The 22,904-nt window shown below is 38.0% G+C and overlaps 1 long non-coding RNA gene across 1 annotated transcript; it reads right to left on the bottom strand.

Moving 5' to 3' along the window:
• Positions 1-221: 221 nt before the first annotated feature.
• LOC113956078 lies at positions 222-22,626 on the bottom strand. The gene is made up of 4 exons (XR_003530742.1): positions 22,561-22,626; positions 11,312-11,368; positions 4,868-4,937; positions 222-546 (listed from the first exon to the last, which is right to left on the bottom strand). It is a non-coding gene; the product is annotated as an uncharacterized LOC113956078 (long non-coding RNA).
• Between the last annotated feature and the right edge of the window lie 278 nt (positions 22,627-22,904).

Here is a 22,904-nt window from a genome sequence, read left to right as displayed (position 1 = left end):
TCCATTGTAAATACTATATGTCATAGTAGAGATAGTTGTGATCGTGTGTATAATGTGTTATAGTATTTATTTGTACAGTCATTGTAATATATTCCCTTTCCCCCATTCTGAGTCTGGTTGTGTTTTGTCTGGAAAAACCCATCTCACATTGGGTTGAGATGTGGGAGGGGGAATGGAGCTAGGGAATTGGATTTTGGGGCTATCTCAAACCATGACAGGCTTTAATTTTTTTGCCAGGTTAAGTAGAAGTACATGGAAATACAACTGGAAGAAGGTAAAATGAAATTCTTAGATTTGGCATAAGACTTTCACAGGCAATACCATCAGTGCTTGGGCTATTAACCCTTGGACTGATGCTGGTCAGTGTTCACAAGCCAAGGTTCTTGTAAAAGATGTACAATATGAGCAGCCATGCTGGAAGCAGTATAGCCACATCAGCTCTGGGCCCAGGATAATGATGACTTTTTTCCAATCTTAATCCTCTGTTGAAGAATTTGGTAGAAAAAAAAAATTATTTAGCTTCCAGTCTCCAAGCCTGCAAACAGCCTGGAAATAAAGAAAGAACAAAAATAATAAATCGAATGGTTACATCAGAGAAACTTTTCACTTATTTTGGCTTTGGTTAGTATCATGACAATTTTATAACCATTTATCAGATTGAATTAATTTTGCAAATTAATCGGTGGTACCACAGAATATGGATGATCTCAATTATGGAAATGTGGTTTCCATTACTATTCCATTATTATACCATCCCATTTATGACTTTATGGTGATAATTGCAGGACGTAATTTTCACTGATGTTATCATACCCAAAATTGCTTATTCTACTGCACATTATTTTATAGAATCTGTTACGTGCACCTGCTTAGAAGTTATACTGCAAAGTTAAATAATATTTCAAAGACAGAGATTCTTAATATCTAGAAAAATTATGAATGTCTAGAAATGATTAATTGATAATGTCATAGATTCAATGATGATAAGCCTCTCAAAAAAGCTTATATAATTATAATGGTGAACTTCGGTGAAAGATGAGATAGCATTATTATTTCCCACTGTATGTCATGGAAAAGTAATTATTTACTTTGGATAAACTGATTCTGTTCATTTCCAAATATTAACTTCTCAGTAGGACCATCCTCACTGCTGTCAGAATGCCTTCTTTCAATAGCTTAATCACAAGCCTATGCAATTTCTCACAGCCAGGGCATGCCCATACAGGTGAATTCAGTGCTTTGCTTCTGTACTGGAGAGTGATTACTAGAAACAGCAAAAAATAACAATAACTTTGCCTTCCTAGGCAAGGTTGGATGAGACAACTACTGTGCTTCCAGTCCCTGAGCTAACTAGCATTATGCTAGTATAGCACTGTGCTGTGTACACAAGTTGTGCTTTCTGGGAGGGTAAGAGAAAGTTTGATATGTTTTGTTTTACTCAAGTGACTGTGATCATGAAATAAGGTGTTGTAGAGCTTTAGCCAGTGCTGTGTGGATATGTCAAAGTTTTTAATTTTCTAGCAGCTGATTTGAACAGATTCCATGTTTTAAACAATTCACCTTAATACTGCTCATTCCTTCACTCTTTAGTAGTCACTGAAGCTTCCTCACCCTGAATTATTTTGCTGTAAAATGTCCCAGGTTCACAAAGCCTTGACTGTAATAGCTTAAAAAAACAAAATTGCCGTCACATAAAGACTCATTATGAGTGCCTATTGTAAATGGATCATATGGCTTCCCAGAAACCATGTATAGAGGCAGAAATGAGTTTGTTTTTAACTGTGGACAAGGCATGATAGTAATTTTGAAAACCTAAATTTAAACAAATAGTCCCTGGTACCAGAGGAATGCCAGTCATTTTTACAGCAGCCAATTAATATGCATGACTCCGGAATCCTCTCTGGGTTTATGTGATAAAACACTGCGAGATTGATTGGACTGCTTTTCTACTGCAAAATGTGGCTTCTTTTTGATTCTGAGAAAAGCCTTAACTCTGATTATAAGGTCCTGCACAAATACTCAGAAGAGGTAAGCAGAGGTGCCTGTACATTGTGTCTATCATAATTTTCTTATAACAACTCTATTATGGATAATTCTCTGGAAGTCAACTGTAAAGCTCAGCAAGTCCCCTCCTGATATCCTTCACATTTGGATAATTAACTGAGCAGTTGGAATAACAGAAATTTTATAATGTTCAGCAGTGGGAGTCTTGCAGCTGATCAGCTTTACCTTCATCAGCACTTGTCATTTTAACACTTGAAGGGTAATGTTTCAGGATGAATATAATCTTCGTCAGGAAAAGAAAAGGTTTTAAATGTACAGGAAAATAAAGGCTTCAATAAATTTATTATGCAGACTGTAATACTTCTTGTGCTGCATTGCTCAAGTACTCTGCACTGCTGCGTAAGAAGGATTTAGTCAGCCTTGTATCTCTACAAAATAGGCTTTGATTCATTGCAAGGGAAAAAACAAGTAACGAATCCTCACAAAACCTATCCCTGACACCCTGAGAAGTAGCACACAGGATCCTAGTGCTGATCACAGCAGTCTTGCCCAGACAAAACTTAATTTGTTTAGATACAGTGAAATTAAATAGCTTCTTTTTTTTGTTCAATTCTTCCCATAGTTAAAAATGACCAATGACTGAGTTTCTCTGCGGAACTCAAAGGAGCAAAGTTGTTGGTTTCTACTGAAATTCATGGCAGTGGAACACTGAATTCTAAGCTTAGTTGGCATTTATTTATTATCCAACTGGCACAAAGATTGTTTGCAATTACAGAAATGTAGAATATGCTAAGTTGGAAGGGACCCGGGACCCACATGGATCATCAAGTCCAATTCCTAGCCCTGCACAGGACCATCCCCAAGACTGGGACATCATATGCCTGAGAGTATCACCCAAACACTTCTTGAACTCTGTCAGGCTCAGTACTGTGACCACTTCCCTGAGGAGCCTAATCCTTGTCCAACCACCTGCTGGGTGAAGAATCTCTTTCTGATATCCAACTTAAACCTCCCCTGACACAGCTTTAGGTCGTTCCCTTGGGTTCTGTCACTGGTCACCACAGAGAAGAGATCAGTGTCTGCCCCTCCTCTTCCCCTCAAGAGGAAGTTGTAACTGCAATAAGGTCTCCCCTCAGTCTCCTCTTCTCCAGCTAAACAAAGTGCCCTCAGTCGCTCTTCACATGGCTTCCCCTCAAGGCCCCTCATCATCTTCATTGCCCTCCTTTGGACACTCTCTAATGACTTAATGTCTTTCTTATACTGTGGTGCCCAAAACTGCACACAATATTCAAGATGAGGCTGCACCAGTGCAGAGCAAAGCAGAGCAGGACAATCACATCCTTTGACAGGCTGGCAATGCTTTGTCTGATGGCCCCCAGGGCCCAGTTGGCCCACTTGGATGCCAGGGCACTGCTGGCTCATGTCCACCTGGCCACTGACTAGGATCCCCGGGTCCCTTTCCATGGCACTGCTTTCCAGTATCTCATTCCCCAGTCTGTACGTACATCTGGGGTTGCCCCACCTCAGATGTAGAATCTGGCACTTTCCCTTGTTGAATTTCCTATTGTTGGTAATTGCCCAGTCCTCTAATTTGTCGAGATCTCTCTGCAGGGCCTTTCTGCCTCTGAGGGAGTTAACAGCTCCTCTGAGTTCTGTGTCATCTGCAAACTTGCTTAATATCCCTTCCAATCCTGTGTCCAAGTCATTTATGAAGATGTTGAAGAGCACAGGGCCTAAGTTGGAGCCGTGTGGGACTCCACTAGTGTCAGGTCCCCAGTCTGATGTCACCCCAGTCACTCTTACCCTCTGTGCTCAACCCCTGAGCCAATTGCTCATCCACCACATGATGTGTTTATCCAGCTATGTGCTGGACATTTTGTCCAGAAGGATACTATGAGAGAGACTACCAAAAGCTTTACTGAAATCCAGAAAGATTACGTCAAACAGCTTCCCTTGATCAGCTAGGTGGGTTACCTTGTCGTAAAAGGAAATCAGGTTTGATAAGCAAGACTTTACTCTCCTGAAGCTGTGCTGGCTGTGACCACTGACTGTTGTCTTTCACGTGTTTTTCAATACTACCCAGAATAATCTTCTCCATAAATTTACCAGCAACTGAAGTGAGACTTACAGACCTGTAGTCTATGGAGTCCTCCTTCATGCCCTTCTTGAAAACTGGGACAATGTTCACCAGTTTCCAGTCAGCTGGGACCTCTCCAGATTCCCAAGATCACTCAGAAATCATCAAGAAAGGTTTTGTGATGGCATCAGCCAGCTCTTTGAGAATTCTGGGATGAATCCCATCAGGATCCATAGATTTGACGGGATCTAGCTGGAGCAGCAGATCCTGCACAATTTCAGGGTCAACTGAGAGTTGATCATTCTCACAGTCATGGTCCTCCAACTCAGGGCACTGAGACCCTCTTGGTCTGTCATCTGTGTTGAAGACAGAGTCAAAGAAAGTATTAAGTACCTCTGCCTTGTCCTGTTTGTGAGGTGACCATCCTCATCCTGTAATGGGGCGATGTTATTTCTACACTGCCTGTCGCCATTAATGTATTTGGAACAACATTTTTATTGTCCCCCACATTTCTGGCAGCTGCAACTCCAGTTCAGCTTTGGTCACATGAATTTTCTCCCTACAGCAGCAAGCAAAATCTCTGTATTCTTCCCATATCACCTGACCTTGCTTCCACTGGGTATGCACCTTCCTTTTTTGCCTTATCTCCAAGAGAAGATTCCTGTTCAGTCAAACCATCTTCTGCCTCGCCTGCTTGACTTCCAGCATTTGGGAATTGCTACTCCTCTGCCCTCAGTACAGGACCCCAGCACCTGCAAAAACATTTTTGCCAGGGACCTTACTTACTCATTCCCTGAGCACCCTGAAGTCTACTCTCCTCATATCCAGAGCTGAGGTTTTGCTGGCACTTTTCCTCCTGTCAAAAGAGATTTTAAACTCGATTAAGAATGGTTTGGAAATCGTGGTGCATTATTTACTGTCCTGAAAAATGGTTGCAGTAGAAAATTATTAATTACAGTGCGATGTTATTGTTTTGATGGCTAAACATAACTGGAATAAGAAATATGCTTTAAAATATAGCAAAAGCAACATATGCATAGTGGTTAGAAATATCTATATCTATTGAAGCAGTTTAACCTAATTTTAATGACCTACAGTGCAACTACCAAAATAATCTTCAAAGGTTTATTCATTATTCTTAAGTTTCTGGATACATAGAGGCCTAAACAACATAAATATAACCTGACCGAATACTGTAAGTAAAAAAAAAAAAATCAAAAATCTGTATACCAAGATAACTCATATATCCCAGTTAAAGATATTTTCATGGATGAATTTGTAAGAATGAGACTCATAGTTATGAGGTTATGATGCACTGTGTTAGGTCAGGTTAAAGTTTGACTTCTGAAGAGACTTGTTCAGCATTTGTTTCTTTTCCCCTTTACCTCCTCCCCCAGCTTGGATAAGAGCAAGCACAATAAATATTGTGTTACATGAAAATGACTGGTAGCAGAGAGGCTGTTTGTTTTTCTAAACCATTCTTCTTAGCACAAAGTAGACTGCTTTCTATAAGATAAGTAGAATGCCTTTTCAGTTAACGAGGTGCCAGTTTCTCTAGGTCTTTACACTTTTCTGAGATGTGAACCTATTCTTTAACAATACAAGCAATACCTAGGCTTGTTAGTCCAGCCTCCCATGATAATATTTCTTTATCCTAATAAAGTGAAAGAACATGTAGTATTATAAGTCACTCTGCAACCAGGTTAACTTAAATATTTTATTAAGACAGAGGCCGTTAAACTGTAGCTGCAGTTATATAAAACAAAACTCAGTGTTAAGCATATCAGGATTTTCTGTGACACCTTTCTCATATTGCTTTATATAGTTTTTGTAATACTTAAGGAATATTTCTCTCAGGTGTCACTAATCTCTTTCTTATAAATGCCTTGTGCTAGAATTGTCTGCAATGTACAACTCTACAAACAAAAAAATAATATACTAAAAGGCTTTAGTCACCTACTAGATCTCAGATAAGCCAATATTAAAACACATTTATACATCAAAAACTAATAACTAATGATTTAAAGAAATTACATACAACTTGAGAAGCCATTTCTTAATCATTGCTCATTAAAATAAATTATGGTATATTATTGCATTTACAATGCTGACAGTAGAATTTAGCAGCAATCATTCTGTCAATTTACCTTTAATTTAGATTTTTATGGCAGTTGTGTTTTGAAAATAATTTGTCCTAATCATATGTGTTATATTTTACCAGCTGGTAGCTGCACCTCCTCTCAAGCATATCCTTAGAGAGGCATTGGGTTAAACATTAAAGCTTATACTCATTAGAGCTAATTGAATGTTATTGTAGTGAACATGAAGAGTTGTTGCTGTGTCTCAAACAAACTACAAATCTATGGATCCTTACAATTGCATTGCTATCTATGGCCTTATTTATTCTACACAATACAGTATTACTATAAAGAGCTGGTGTTGAAAAATTCATTGAACATAGAAAACTAGTTATTATTATAGTGCAGGTTCAGCTCATTCAGTGAATGTGTCTTTTGCAATCAGCTATGGGGTGCCTCAGTACTGCTCCTATGCATCTTCAGCTGGATGCCTCATCTGGAATTAGGAACTCCTGGACCCAAAGGAGGAGAGCAAATCGTAAAATCAGGAGCAGTTCCCAATTGTTATGAGTCCCTCAGGATTTGGCCAGATTGATGTGAAGGATTAGTTGTTTACTTGAATTCACTAACCCACAATGACTCAAATATAACACAAGTTCTGGTTTTCTTGCAATCTAGTCACAATTTACCACTTCCCTTCTTTCTGTTAAAACTGATGTCTCTGGTGCCACCACCATAAACACACAGGAAAAATCCTATTTAATTTCAATCTGAAATTAAAATAATACTTTCCATTTTATTATCTATATTTCAAGAACATGATTCTAACATTATTTTATCTTTCTTGTGGTTTAATTCTTGATTTATCTTAGTTAATTCTACTGTCTCAAGCTGTTCTGTAAGGGATAACTATAGCTTCAATTATGGAGATATCTACAGTATATAGTGGAATTAGAGAATATTCTGAGGTGACATCAGACTAAACTGACAGAAAATATAACTGAAAATCTTCCAAAGTTTATGGATAAGATTCTCCTTTAATGCACTTATTTATTTATATTAAGTAGCATTTGGGAACTACAGGAATGGCTGTAAAATTGTTCTAATGGGTTTCCAGAGCAGCTGTTGGGTGGGTGGAGTTGAGGATGTTTTAAGCTTGCTGTTCTCTGCTCCTTTTTTGCTATGATCTCAGCTTATCATAGGTGTGATTGCACTACTAATTCTGCCCTGCAAAGTGCTGACTTTGGGGGCTAATAAGTATTTTTCTGTTTTCTCCCCATCTTAAAATGTTTGTCTCCCTTCCCCTGTAAAAGAATGTTTGCCCTTCAGGATTGTATGGCATACAAATAATTAATGCTTGTCAAGGGAGGGAAAAGAAGAAAGGGGAGAAATCCAGCACACATCTGAAATGAGACTGAGAGTCACAGACATTTGGATAAAACCCAGGAAACATAAAAGTTACAAAATAATTTCTATTTTCAATGACATTGTAAACTAGGATCTGCCTCTTGTTCCTGCTTTTTTTGAGGAGGTTGTACTACATAATTGAAGAAGTTTGGGGTTTTTTTATGTTGAACTTTAGAGACTTTGTAGAAGAGAATATCTGTCTTTTTGCTTCACTTATTGTTTCTCTGAGGGGTTGCTACAAAAGGAAGCCAAATCTCTTTATACCAGGAACTGTGTGTCATTTATCTCCTTCCATCCATAGTACTATTCTATAGACTGATATAAAAAGTAGATAAAAAGAACTGGTACCATTAAATGAACTTGCTCAATCTCTGTTTTTCTGGGGAAGAGGGACAGAGGGGAAGGTCACAGTTGTTTATGTCCTAGAGCTACTCAACTTTTGGTTTACTTGTATTCAGTACAGTACTGAGACTGAAAAGTTAGGAAGCCTGGAAAGAAAAGAAGGAGTCTACAAAAACACAGGCAAGAAAGAGACAGAAGAAATGAGGTAAAATGGAGAGGAATACACGAAGAAGATGAGGTGAACAAAAATGTCATGAGTGCATCAATGTGGGTTGTGAGCTATTAAAACACTTCCCTTCTCTCTCCCCTCTCAAAATTATTCCCAAACTTTCTATTAAATGAATACATTCAGCCACTGAAATTTAGGAATTATCATGATAAAGAATTAAGGTTCATCGCCAGGTGTGCCATCCCTGGTGTTAAAGTTGTATGGTATGCCCTTTAATTACATTGAATCTTGGTAATTTTTTCCACAAGTTTGTTATGTTGTCTACTGCATTGCATGGGATAAAGATCACAGGATGTTTGAGGTCCATCAACCTGACAATGAAGATAGTCAGCGGTGACTCCCATTAATATACATGCACAATCCCTATTATTCATTATTATATTGTTATTCCCTTTCTTAAGGGAGCCTCAGAGTGATTGGGGCTGGAACTACAGTGTTTCCAATAATTTTAAATGTCTGAACTGAGACACACAGGATCTGAATTTTTAGGCGTGCCGGGTCCTGCTAATGATCTTTCAGCCACATCTGGTTTTCTGAGCAGTTAGGACTCTTGTTTTTTCTGTTGGAGATACAGAGAGCAGTTGTTTGAGTACAAAATGCGATATAGACAGCCAATACATCGGATCATATTCCAACTGTTGAGCACATAAACAGTTCCCAATTATAAATGCTTCCCTTCACCTGGTACATACAAAAGGATGACTTTGGCTCCATATCGCCTTCGTGATGCTTGTCCAAGCAGTCAGATAATAAGTTACTGCACATAAAGCTTTTGTTGTGTGGGAGTCTTCTCTTCTTCCTCTCTTTTCCTGAGAAGTTCCCTGCTTCCCCAAGAGGGTAAGTGGCTGATGTTAGCTCCTCAAATCTCAAATAACTGGCTACTGAGCTTGGTGCATGCCGCTTTGGCAAAGTCAGTATTTTGACTTTCATGTATTCAGGATACAAGTGTTTTTGAATTAGTTCTAGCTACTGGTCTTCAGATCTTTAGAAAACCAGACCTCAAACCTCTGAAGCAGAGAAACTTTAAAGGAGGAATTTGAAGTAGCCACTAGAGGAAAAGTGTGATTTAAAAATAATTCCCTGAACCACAGAGTAACTATACAACACAGAGAAGGCATTTTAGATGCACACACTTTTCATTATGCTGCTTAGTTGCTACCTAACCAGAAGTTAGCCCTTTCCTTTTCTTCATAACTAAGCCCAGTATACTAGTCCAATACTGTATTCCTCTAGCTCATCACACTCCCATCTACCGTTTCTTCATGTGTTCCGTTCAGGTCAGAGATGGAAAAAAACCCCAGTTTTCATTACACTGACAAGTTGTCATTCCGTTCCTGGGGAGAATGGTAGTATGGTGCCAGTTTAACAGGTAAGGAGTTGTTTACATTTCCATATTGTTAATTGAATGTGTTTAATTGAGGGATACATTCCAAGACAAGTAAAAACAAGATTCCAGTCCATGAGACTTAGAAGAAAATGTGTTTCAAAATTACATGGTAGATTTAATTGCTGCAGAAGTGAGATTGAACAGGTATCTGCAGCCTTATCTTATTATACCCTGTGTTTATAGAGTAGCAAAAGTGAAACCTCAGCATACAAAGTTCTTTGCATTTGCAGCCCTTGGTTTTAAAGGGAAGAAAATGTTAGACCTCTTCTTTGTGATTTTAATTTCTCATAGAGGAACACTGCATTTCTGTTAGACATTTGGCCTTGGTTTACATAGAAAGCCAGACTGGAGAAAGCAAAATTCTAGCTTTTCTTTTCTTTTTAACATATCCTGATGGCATAGTTACTTAATAACCAATAGATACTTGGTCAAGTTAGGATTAGGATGGAGAAATTCAAGGTATTAAGAACCAAAGGCTTTGCAAAAGTTCAGTTAAGCAAAATCATTTGGATGATTAAATATAAGTAAAAATACCATTCAGTATTACTAATCTATAGACACCGCAGAAAGGACAAGAATCCTCATGGAAAACATCTGCCTACTTGAATAAAAAGGACAGTTGATACGAGCAGTAGAAATATTAAAAGCATAGTTTAGTATAACTCAAATGGTACTGTGGCTTTTATTTCGTAAAAGCACATCTAAATTGTATTCTCTGTAAATTCACTTTCTATCTGTCCAAAAAACCTACAACATGGTTTTGATATTACATTGGAGCCACTTTTCCATATCCCCTTTGTCATTTCAGTTGATAGAGGTTGTAATTTCACCATGCTGCCATCTGCAGACATTTCTCCTTTTATAATGTTGAAATTCTGGTTGTTAGAATACACTGAGCTTACCTTATCAGCCCTTCTGTAGGTAGGTTCTGCAGTCTTCCACAGAACAAGAGTGGAGTTTTCTTCCTCTTCTACTGCATATTCTTTTTCTGCAGCTGCTCTTCCACATACAAGTCTTCCTGGTGCTGTTTAGCAGAGACTGTTTTCAAAATAATATTCTTTTTTCCTTAAATGATGTGTTAAGGGAAAGGTAAACATGCAAAAAAGAACGTCAGACTCCTCTCTAACCTTACTGCAGCAGGCTTTTAATGGCTTTTATCATTTCAATATCAGAAAACAAATGTTACTATTAGAGTAACCTGAGTTTGACTTCACAATGCTGCTGTAAGGGGCAGATATATCATTATCTCCATTTACCAGTAGTAGCCTGAAGTATAGATAGAATTTTGTGTGTCTAGCCCAAGGTCATGTAGAAATGCTGTAGCAGAAGTATGATTAGATGCAAGATCTTCTGAGTTCTAGTCTAATACTTAAGAGCTCTCCTTTCTGTGCTGTTAATGGTAATGGGAAGCATTTATACTTACGTAGGAGTACACTAGCCAGAAGAAATGTTTCTTTTCCAAGCATGGCAGAAAATAAATTTTTACTGTTTGTGATAGTTTTTCTCAGTCATAGCATGCAGTTAGTTAAACTTGTCTGGATTTAACCTCAGCAACAAAAAAAATCAGAGGTTGCAAAGTGTAATTCTCCAGTCCTCGTACAGTTAGCATTGAGAGGTTCCAGCTTGCTGTTGCTTCAGTGTTTCTGAGTCACATATATTGTTTTAAAGTAGAGAGGAATTTTCTTCCTGCTGTTTTTGACTGGTGGCCTTTTATCTGTCCATTGTAGCAATAAAATGTCAAGCTGGTTACCAATGGTCTATGCATCAACAATTCACGTGATACTTACTGTAGACAGCTAGTTTTCTCCTGGGCCACAAAAAGAGCCTTCTTGCTCTTCCAAAGGCTAAGAGAGAAGATAAACAAAAAACCCCTGATTAGTCAGTGTCAGAAAGATATGGCAAGAGGCGATGTCAGAGAAGTATATTCATTCTTTTGCTACTGTTTTCTGTTATCATTATTAGTTGTTTGTCTGTTTTCTGTAGCAGAGCAATGCTTCCAAGGCCTCTGCCCTGCCAGAACCGCCAGAGCAGAGGGGGACACTTCACCAACTTATTTCATTTATTTTACTGTGTGCGCTTACTTCCATGTGGTCTCACTAAGAAAAGGACTGAACTATAACTTACAAAGCTCAAATATATGCTTTCAGTGCTTATGCGTTTGACATCTGTATACTTCATAAAAATGCACAGTTTGTGTAGCCGAAGATATAGATGCGAGGATGTCGCAATAGGAATCAGAATGGCAATTAAAATTTTATAAGAAAATAAAATCAATCTTAAAAGGGCAAAATATTTCTTTGAAGTTTCAATAGGTTACTTAAAAAAAATCCATGAATATCACAGGAGTCTCTTTGTATTGCAAAAGATTGTCACTTAGCTGGAAATGAGATTTTTTATTCCAAAACAATGATGCAGTTCCACTAGTGACACTGTGCACCAAAACATCTCTATAAGACATTACTGAGATGTGATGCACTACTAAAGGGGTGAGTTTATTGTTGATTTTTTTATTTTTCCATTGTTCCACTGACACATTAAGTCCATCACTATGCTAAAACATTTCTCTTCATGAAATTTGGTAATGGTGACAAAGACAGGACGAAGTTCTTTGTATAAGCCATCTCTTATAAACCTAATAAAGGTTGCTATAACCTAGTTGCTAATAAAACTCTACAGGAAATCAAATGAATCACACAATTTATTTGTCCTTGCTGAATACAGAAATAACATAATTCTTTTGTACAATAATGTTACCCAATAGATGGCAGCAGCATCTTTATAATGAAGTACATTTTTAGCAAGTACAGAGACATTTGGGATGAATTTCAGCTTCAGGCTCTCAGTTGGCAAAAGAAATATGGGATTTTTCTTTTAAAAAGTAGCATTATAGGAAAACATAGTAGAGTGCATCTTTTTCTAATGGGACTTTTGTCAGTCCTACTTAATACAATCACAATTTTATTAACTGAGAGTGCTGCTGTTCTCACTAATCAAGAGGAAAAAGCACAGCTTCAATGATTCCAAATTGTCATTGATTCCTTACTGCAAAAGACTTTGTTTCTGTTTATTGAACAAAAGCTTAGAGGAAATCCCAGCTCCATTATGAGAGTTAGAAATATGTCTGTACACAATGTGTGAACACATATGAGTGTGTACATACACGTGTGCAGTGCTCAAGCTGCCAATTGAGAAAAATCCATCCTTTTATATAAGAAAAAGTGTGTCTAAATATACTGTTGTTGCATAGCTATTATTTTGGAAAGATGAACAGATCTGCATATGAATGCATGTTCTCATGCTAGGAAAGATGAATCTACAAAAGTCTGAATTCTTGACATTAGACAAGGATGAACACCAAAAACATGAACACTTCAAAATCACCGATTATAGTGTGAGGTACCTTTATGTGATAAAGAAGGATGCACGCTCTTCTGAGGTGGTAATCAAAAGAGGTTTATTTCAAATTCGGTGCTTCCCTTTATACCCTGATATCATGTGACCTTCTAACCAATAGGGTTATCCATTTAGACGCATACTCCTTTGGGCTTCTCTGCCCTGGCAGGTCCCCCATGCCTTGGACATACCTCCTACAACCGATCACATAATTTATGAATAATTTATAACTTTGGCAACAATTATTTGTAAATTTAGAGAAAAACAGAATGTTAGGTGACTGATTTTCAAGTTTTATTTGAAGAAAAGACTTCAAGTTCATCGACCATTCTGATTGCCAGCAATGCTACATTCAGAGCAAGACAGATATCCTGTTTGGGACTAAAAAGGACAATTTTGTGATCACTTTCGAAAGAATCTCCTTTTTCTCAGTTTGAAAATGTCATTAGTTCACTAGATGCTTATTTACTAGATGTAAGTATTATTGGTGCTTCTAATTTCTGATACTGAAAAAAAACAATGTGGTCACTAGAACCATGCTGCCACAGAACAGTGTTTTCTATTTTCTCAGTAATAACCAGACTAAATAAGATAGACTGTCAGTAAAATAATCCTGCTTATACTTCAGGTAATAACAGCTATATATGTATATCTTTATATGTTTTTTTATGGTTTCTAAAATAGATCAGCATTTTTTAAAGACCATAAAAGAAATTAAACTTTAAATTGAAAATTATATTACTCTCTATCAGAAGAGCAAAGCTTTCTGTTCAGCATATCCTATGACATTTTATATCCTTCCCCCACTGAAATACCTTGACTTTCAACAAGGCACTTTGCATTAAGCAGAGAAACCCCTATGCACCCATAATTACAGACAGTTGTTAATTATTGTTAAGTAGTGCATGATTTCTGAATAATTAAAGTAATGAAATCCATTCTGCAATACTATTCTGATTTGAAAGAGGAATTTTAAAATTAAGATAATTAAGATGAAAATATCATAACCTCTCCTACTGACAAGTTAAATCACATAAAGGAAGGAACAGTTGGCTGAAGTTTTCTTTTGAAATGTTCTCTAAAAAGTTGATGAGCTATAGCTCAGACTGATGTTTTATGCTTAATTAGTCATGTATGGAATTGCTATGCAATTATTGTAGCAATCCATAAACTAACAGCTAATACGTGGTATATTATTACGTTTAGAGTGTAAGTATAGGAAATAAAAAAGGCAATCAGAAGGAAAATTACACTAAGATTTGTGAAATTTTACAGATGTATGGTAAGGAACTTAATGACTGTTCAGTTCCTCTGCCCATCTTCTAGGGAAGCTATGGTAAAATTTCTAATAAGTAATTGAAATGACAGAGCAACAGAAAGACTTTCATGTAGGAGGAGACTACAGTTCTTTACTGAAGGACAGGGGAGGACATGAGCAGATGTGTTGGGGACTATTTGCAAATGTGCTTGCCTGGTTGTATTAGTTTGGTTTGAGGGGTGAGTCTGTCTCCTTGCACACTCTATCACTGTTTCATAGAGAAGCAGTGGAAGACATGGAATGGGAGGAAATGCTTCATTGAAAGGAAAGGGAAAAAAGAATAGTATTGCCAAGACCATTTTAGCTCCTCAAAATGTCCCTGAATCAAGTGATAAAACCCCATTTGATTTCAAGAAGGTACAGTTCAAGATTTGTACCTTCAGTGGTGAGTCTTCCAGGAAACAAAAGACATGATGTAGCATTCTTTTTGTACAAAAAAAAGTGAGAATAATTTCTTTAGTTGGCATTGATCCCACCAAATTTAAAGTACTTAATTGAAGATCTTAATTAAGAGTATAGTTGTCCTGGGTTCTTGTACAATCAGTGGAGAGAAGCTTCTAGAAGGCAATTCAAATCTTGCATCAACTCAATCACTGCAGGAGAAGCAGTCTTTCTTCACTGTTTTAATCAGCTTTTTACTAACAAATGCTAGTTGTTTCACATTACAGGCATGGGGGCAGACATTTAGTTTTGAAAACTAAACTCTGAAAGCAGTTCATTTTTTCTCTTTGTGCCATAGCAGAATTTGTTCTTTCCTCTGTCTGTCTTTTCTACCGTCCTTTATGTTGACCTGTTCTTCATGAACATATAGAATATACTGATGAATATACAGGTGTCATGGTTTGAGATTCTCCAAAATCCTAACTCCCTAGTCCTAGCCCCCCTCCCACATCTCAACTTAATGTGGGATGATTCTTTACAGACAAAACACGCCAGACTCAGAATGGGGAAAAGGGAATATATTACAATGACTGTAAAAATAAATATCATAATACATTATACACATGATCACAACTCTCTCTCCCATGACATATAGTATTTACAATGGATCAGATCTCTCCTCCCCTCCAAATAAAAGTCCAGGAGGGAAGAAGAACAGATCCCTTCCAGTCTCAAAGCAGGAGTCTCTTCTAAGGCAGCAGGTTTTCCTCATCTCATGCATGCAGCACTCTTCACATGCATGCAGCAGCTGTGGCTGGATTTCTGCCAGCAAACACGAGGGAGGCCTCCAAGCCTCTCTCAGCCCCCTTGATGCAGGCAAAGGAGTCTTCCTCCGTGGGCTACGTCACCCCAGACAAAGGTTGTTCCACCACGGTCATATCACGAAGCACAGGGGGTCTTCGTGACAGTCTGGTATCTTCAGGAGATTCAAGCTCCTTGCAGGGCCTCTGTACCCTGCCTCAGGCTGTGAGCTTCTCCGTAGCTTGCAGCAAGGCAGGGCCCCCAAGGCCAACCCCCCTCACCGTCCTGGCTCAGCTCTCTAGCTCCTGAGCTTCTAGCTCCTTTCTGCAAGTGCTGTAGCACTCCAAGGCTCCTCTCCTTAGTAGGAGTTCATGTCCCTTCTTTCTAGGAGGGGTCTCCAAGGGTTTTTGGGGGATCTGGTTCAGTTCTTACCCCAAAAACTCTGCCTCTCTGCTGCCAGCTCTCTATCTCGGCTCGAGCAACTCTGAGTCTTCCTTGGCATGCTGTTTACTGTTCCTTCAGTTATCTCTTGGCTCTTAGCCATAACCTCTGGACGCTGCCGCCGCTTCTGCTCTGTCTCTGCTCACTCACAGTGGAAAAACATCCCCCAGCTTAACTACAGACACTTAGTCCAGTTTAACACTGTTCCAAGTCTCTGTAGCCCCCTCTGGGGCTGGGGGTGGGGGGCAGAGGCCCCCCCCAGAGGGCTCCTGCCCTCTCCTCGTGGCTTTCACAACATGGCTACTTTCTTCTACTACCCAAACTACAACTCGTCTCTTCCAGTCAGCTTGTGGAATGTTTACATTTTGCAGGAGCGCCCATTGGACAAGACTTCAAAACCTCCAGGGGTTTCCATCCCTTGGAGTTTTATCATTTTTTAGCCTCTAAGAGAAAACAAAGTTTAAATCACTACAACAGGAATCAAAACTTTGACTCAGAACATGATTTCCAACAAGAAAAAAAAAGTAAAAAAATATTACAACATCAGTCCCTTAACGCATCTGAAGTAATTGAGTCTTTTCTTGAAGACCTTTCAACAGAGGTATGAAAGGTAATGGACACCTACTCTCTGTCTTTAACTGAGCTCTCTCAGGGTATTTAATCCTTAAAGCAATTTGTATTTCTCCTTGTTTTCTAGGAATATTGTTTTATATGCACACTGAATTCTCTCTCCCATTCACAAACATAACCTCATTACAGATAATAACCTGTGATGGACTTATTTGCTATTTTTGAGCAATTACTTTAATAATTTCTTGTGTACCCTGCTTCAAATTCCCTGCTGTTATCAAACTCTAGCGAGTCTCAGACCTGAAGACAGGAACTGCAGACAGACTTGACAAGCTATTGACATACATCTCGGCTGAATGTTCAGCTGGTGAGATCAAAAATTTTCTCTTTCCTGCCTTTAGCACCGAAAAAGTACTTTAGGTTTGATGTGAGGGTTTTGAACTGGTTGGACTAGGCTGGGCTTTCACTCTAAGGTCTAGTTCAGGTTGCTTGAGGTGGTACAGGCATATTTTTTCCCCCTTAACGAAATAAAACCAACATAATTTTTAGATGCCTGAAGGGTTGGCTGTCTGACTCACAAACCAACCCATGTAATCAGCTTCAGAATGTAATAGCATTGTTCAAGTGACCAGGGATACAGACTGTAGGGTTAAATAGTCAAATGCACATAACAGCTCACTTCACCTCTGCAATCAGACAGGTAATTATTATTTCTCACGATGTTGTAGTCCAGCATTTATAAAATTTAAATATTAATTTTAGAACTCTTAATTTTAGCAACCAGAATAGTTCTGTTCAAAATAGTCCCAAAAATAACCTAGCAAGAAGCTAATAGCAATTTATCTGATTGAGGAACAGGTAGAGGTTTAATCAGAAATGGAAAATGCAGTTTGCTTCTATTTGCATAGTAAGTAGGAAAAAATTTACTCATTCGGGGGAAGTTTTTACTTGTTTTTCATTATTGAAATAATAGGTTATCAACAAATTCACAAAAAATAAGGTTCATTTGATGAACATAAACATATGATTTGCATTGATATATGCCTGATCCATATCTATTTTGTTTATCTATAAATATCAGGTAAATAGATTTCAGTATGTAAACAACTTTTTTTTACAGTCATCCTTTTTTTTAATATATGGAAATAACATAATGTGCTAATTTGCTTCTCAATGGAATTCTAATTTTAATCACGTCCTTCACTGGCAAGTAAATACTATGTAGTTTTCTATTTTTGTCTCAAACAGTGGTTGTGCAATGAATGGTCACATGCTGGTTCTGTGTCTGGCATGTCCACTGGGATTTCCTGTCTTCACATGGCTGCTATGGAGCTGTCTATACTGACTCTCAACAGCAACCCAATTGAAATGTATTGCTATTGAATTTGATGTTATTACTAACAGCACTAAGCTGGAAGAGCATGCTATCACAAATACATAAATAAGGTTCATTAATTAATGCTGTAGAATTTAAAGACTGCAGCTGTAATCTGATGCAACTGTGACAGGTTCCATAGATCGTGCTGTGGAGACTTCACATAAATAGGCCAAACAAAACAAGAATATCTGCTCCCTATTTCATGAAATGGGAAAACCAAGTACTATAAAATTTAAATAATTTGTTTCATATCTCAGAGAAGAACACTTCTTGATTCCTTTTGTAACTACATTGTTTCAGCTAATTCAAATCTTTTCCCCCTTTCATGCACTATATTGAACTGTCACTCACTTTCCTTCTCTCCTTGAGGAGCACAGAACATGAGTCCTTCCTTTCCTTCTCTTCTTTTCCCTCTTCCTCCCCCCCACGGCCCCTATTATCAAGATTTGCATATCTGGATGTTATCCACAATGGCCCAATGGCCCCTTCTCTGAGCTACCAAAGCTATTATATGTCTGAGTTATTGTGAGAATTGTTACAATACTTCCCATTATTCTTAATTTACCTTTGATGGATACAGGGAAACTGTTTTATGATATATATCTCCAGTGTAGATGTTTGCTGTACAGTGGAGACAACACTCAGAAATTGGTGTTCAGAGCTCCCTGAAGAAAATGCATATTTATTCACCCATATTGCCTAAAGAGAAACTTTGTTTGAAGGAAAGGGGTTTTATTATTCTGAGAGAATTGTCTCAACTTAAAAGATTCACTACAGTGGCCTTGAAGGTAGGAAAAAGAAGACCAAGAAGATGAAATACTTTTTAGCTTGGCAGTTTTGTTATTTTCCTGTGATGGGGATTCAAGTGTTTGTTCTGGGAAGTAATCACTAAATGTAAAGTAGAATAAAACTTGTGAAGTGTGATAGAGAACAGTGAGTGGGGGACATTGGAAAATGGAAAACTGAAGTTCAGTCTTCAAAATTAAATTGGTTTCTTTTTGTGTCCCGGAAGGCTGGGCCTTCTGCATTGCTTTTGTTCATCATGGCCATAAATTTTGTTCTGGGTATGAGATATTTGGTGGATTTTAGTTGTTGTGTCTCTTCCTGAATGAACGATTTCTGATGAAAATGTGTAACTGAGGAATTTCTGACTGGCTGTAGACACTAGAAGGGGTTACTTCAGAACTGTACAATATCAGTACACAACCTGGCAACCTTGGTCGTGCTCCTCCCTTAAAAAAACAATGGTCACTTTTTTTCTGCAGCTGAATTAATCAATGAAGGTTCAGTGGAAATGGTGGCAGTAAATTGCACAAGCTCTGCGTTGCCCCAAGCCTGATCTAAATTAATCTTCTCTGAGCTATGTGTCCTGAATTTAGATCACTATACTGGCCTTTCTTGTAAATACTGTAGAAAATGTAGAATACAAATACTCCGTGGAATAGAACATCAAAATAAATGATCTGTTGACTCATCTTTGACATAAAACTTGCCTCCTAAAAATTGAAGGAACCTTTCATGTTTTTTGAAATGGCTTCTCATAACCTCTGATAAATTACTCCCTCTTTCTGGAAGTAGAAACCAAGTGAACATTTTTGATTGCCATCAAAAAGTGGTATGCTTTACAATCTACATCATTGGTCAGAAAATCAGTTTAGGACTGAAAAAGTTGCATCTGTTACCAAGATTAGTTTACGTAGCTCTCACTTATGGTGGTATCTTATTTTATACAGGTGTTGAAACAACTCAGCAATGAAAATAGAGTAAATATACCATTAAGAAGAAAAAAGGGATAGTCCCCAAAAACCCAAATGGCTTTCTCTGACAGTGCTGAATGTACCATCTGTTTCCATTGCATTATAAATTGATGTAGAAAATTGATATGCAGTGCTATTTCTGAGTAGCTTCTCATTTGCATTTGCTTTTGTTAAAAATGACCCCAACTGAAAACCATCATGGACTTTACAAGGAAGCATTCAAACCAGCCTGGGGTGTTCCAGTCTGAGCCTGGACCCACAGCCAAATGATGCAGCTGCCCACATATGTATAGCATGTTAAAACACAACTTCTGATCTAGGCACCACATGGCTTGTCAGATGTTCAGGCTCCTGGTCAAAAGTGTCCACTTTTATTTAGCACTTACATATACTCATTATGATGACATAAGACTTATCACCTACCTACATAAAATAACCATATAACCGGTTAACTCAGGTGTAATATCAATGTGTAATATCAGCAGTAAGGTTACTTTTAAAGAGTACCAAGAATAAAAACTCAGTCATCTTTGATTTGTTGTGTGCAGTACAATCAAATCACTAAAAACAAAACAGGGTAACCATTTGCCATGGCCATGATTGTGATTAATCTCAATGTAAATCACCATCCAAAGTAATATTTCTTCCTATGGCTAGAGGAAACTGAGTTGCAGCTTTTTAACCCTGTATAATAGTCCAAATCACTTAGAGGCGGACATGGAATTGTCAAAGAGCTTGTCAAACCTAAACTGGTGACATATTATCTATGTTGGACTCTATGATAGGTGAGAACAAATGTAAATTAAACTCCTCCCTAACATCCACTTCTTTCCTTGCATGACCTGTTTTGGAGAGGCTTAAGAGACAAAAGATGCAGAACCAGCTCCAAAAGGTATGTGTGTATGGTGCATATATCTGTCTCAATGAGCAGATGTATTTGTGGAGCAAGTGTTTCCATGGTTTTGCTTCAGAGCACAAAGAGCTATGAATGTCTACTTTATTCTAAAAAGCAGTAGCTATCTTTCCTGTTCTCTAATAAATCTGAAATAAGATTTTTATTTGATTTAGTTCTCTCCATTAATTGTTATTTTTTATTAGCTTCTGGAAGGAAGAGAAAGGAGAATTCAGTAAATGTTACATTTGCTCAAAGAAATATGTTACTGTACTATTTAAGCATACTGTTGACTAGGGGTGCTAGAACCAGTGTGAATGTAAACCTTCCTGTGTTGTATATTTGTATTTCTGGTACTTAGAAAATTTCATTCAAAGATACAATCACAGGCAAGGTTGAGCCCCTCTCACAATGATGGGATGCAAAGGATTGTCTGCACAATTGCTGAGAAAGATGGCAATAATATCCACACCTCTGCAGACCAGCAGGAAAGCTAATTTTGACAGCAGGCTGGTGGTATATAAAGGATGTGGGTTTGTGCTGATTTTTACCAGAGGAAAATTTGGATCCGTCATTCCACATTCTGGGCTTAAACAACAGCCTGGAATCCACTGGGCATTAGACCCAGCTTGTGGTTCCCAGTTGGCAGGACAAGTAAGGAAAAGCTTAATTTGCCTTTCCTATGTTCTCTATCTTCTGTCTGTGTAGAGCTTAAATACCTGGTTTCTGGGTTGTTATGGTATAATGTCGCATTATATGTGTGTAAGTATAGAAGAATCTTTCCAGAAGATTTAATCTGAGTAGGGAAGTGGTATGTCGCTCAAGAAAGCTTTGCCACCTGGAAAGAGGCATCTTTCCCAGGGATAGTCTTAGGTGTTTTCTCCTCCTGAATTCCAGAGCAACTGACTCCTTGGTATGAGAAAAGATAAGTCCTTGCAGCAATGTTTGAAGGCCCCTACAGCAGTGGGGCCAAGAAATGATAAAAGCCCTAAAAAAAGCAGAGGGCATGTCTTTCCCAGGCCCGTCGCACCTTGTGCCAAAATGTTAGTGTTCTTGGCTTTTGGAAATAAATCTCCCTAAATCCTTCCACTGCCTGGTATTTTGGGATACCTGCACATAATCTTTCCTCACAATGTGATAATGTGAAAATCCAGGTAAATGCATAAATAATAGATATTTGAAACTCACTGCTTTCCATCCAGTAAAAGAGGTTGGTTTATTTCTCTATATTATTTGTTAATGAACTGGAACTTTTCCTTGTCAAATTCTCAACTGGTATTTGCTTGTCAGTCAAGCCACTGCTTTTTAAAATTTTGAGGTCATAGTAATCAAAATGTTCTGTATTAATGGCATTATATTTTTCCTTTATGTTGCCATGTCTTGCTGACAGGATGCCAGAGAAGGAAGAGATCAAAATTAACATATTCATTGAGAAACTGGAGATTTAAGCCTGCTATGCATTTACTCTAAAGAACCTGAAAGTATAGAAGATAGTGAATCTGGAAGAATAAATACAGAGAATACAAGATAAATTCAGCATTTGTTGTAGATATCTAATGTTATTCTACCTTCTTGACAAATGAAGTCTAAAGGGTACATCTAACATTAAAAAAAGTATAGTAACTTTTTTCTGATTGTATCTAAAGTACTGGATGACAACAAGAACATAAAAATTAGGAAAAAGCAAAAGATACCATGACATAATGAACACAAATTAGCATAGATGAATTGGTGATATAATTCAGACACAGGTTTGTGACAATATGAGGGATCTCAGCTGTTTGTCTGAAGGCTGTAATCCTGAATGTTGTTGCAACTCCTGTTGATTTTAATGTTGCTTATGTGTAGCTGGGTCACTGTCAGCTTTTGTGCTGCACTGAACTTGCTGCAGGTGTACTTTCAGAAACTTGTGCTTTATAATCTACTTTCTGGACAATAAGTGTATGGCAGCATCAGTGTCAGTCTATTTACAGTGTATGAGATATATTCCTCCTTGGGAATTGTACAATCCAGTTTCAGTCATATCTATAGGGACACGGGTGCTGTCTGCTGCAGAAAAGAACTTGCTTGTAAAGCTGTGTCTCTAATCACATGCTGGGACCTACCTTGTGTCTTTACTGTGGCTTGCTCTTGCTTAGTTGTATCCCTTGAAGTGTTTGCACTGGCATATCTGAAAGACATGAATACCAGAGAAAGAACTGGGTTTTGTGTTGATTCCTCTTCCTGCATTTAATAGTGCTTTCTTTGTAGGTATGCTGGGCAGAGGAAGCAAAAAACAACCTTAACAGACCTCTTCTTTAGATTTTTACTTTTGCCTTATTTGAATATTCTGCTACAGCGGTATCACCTAGGCTAGCTACTGCCTGAAAATGAACAGATTGCTTGTGATTTCCAAGGATCTAAGTCACACTGCTAGAAACCCTCCAAGGGGAAAATAGGACACAGATCT

The sequence above is a fragment of the Corapipo altera genome, unplaced genomic scaffold, assembly GCF_003945725.1.
Source record: "Corapipo altera isolate COAL_440 unplaced genomic scaffold, ASM394572v1 212, whole genome shotgun sequence".
Taxonomy (NCBI): Eukaryota; Metazoa; Chordata; class Aves; order Passeriformes; family Pipridae; genus Corapipo; species Corapipo altera.
The sequence above is the reverse complement of the archived record's forward strand: the minus strand, read 5'-3'. Positions and strand labels throughout refer to the sequence as shown.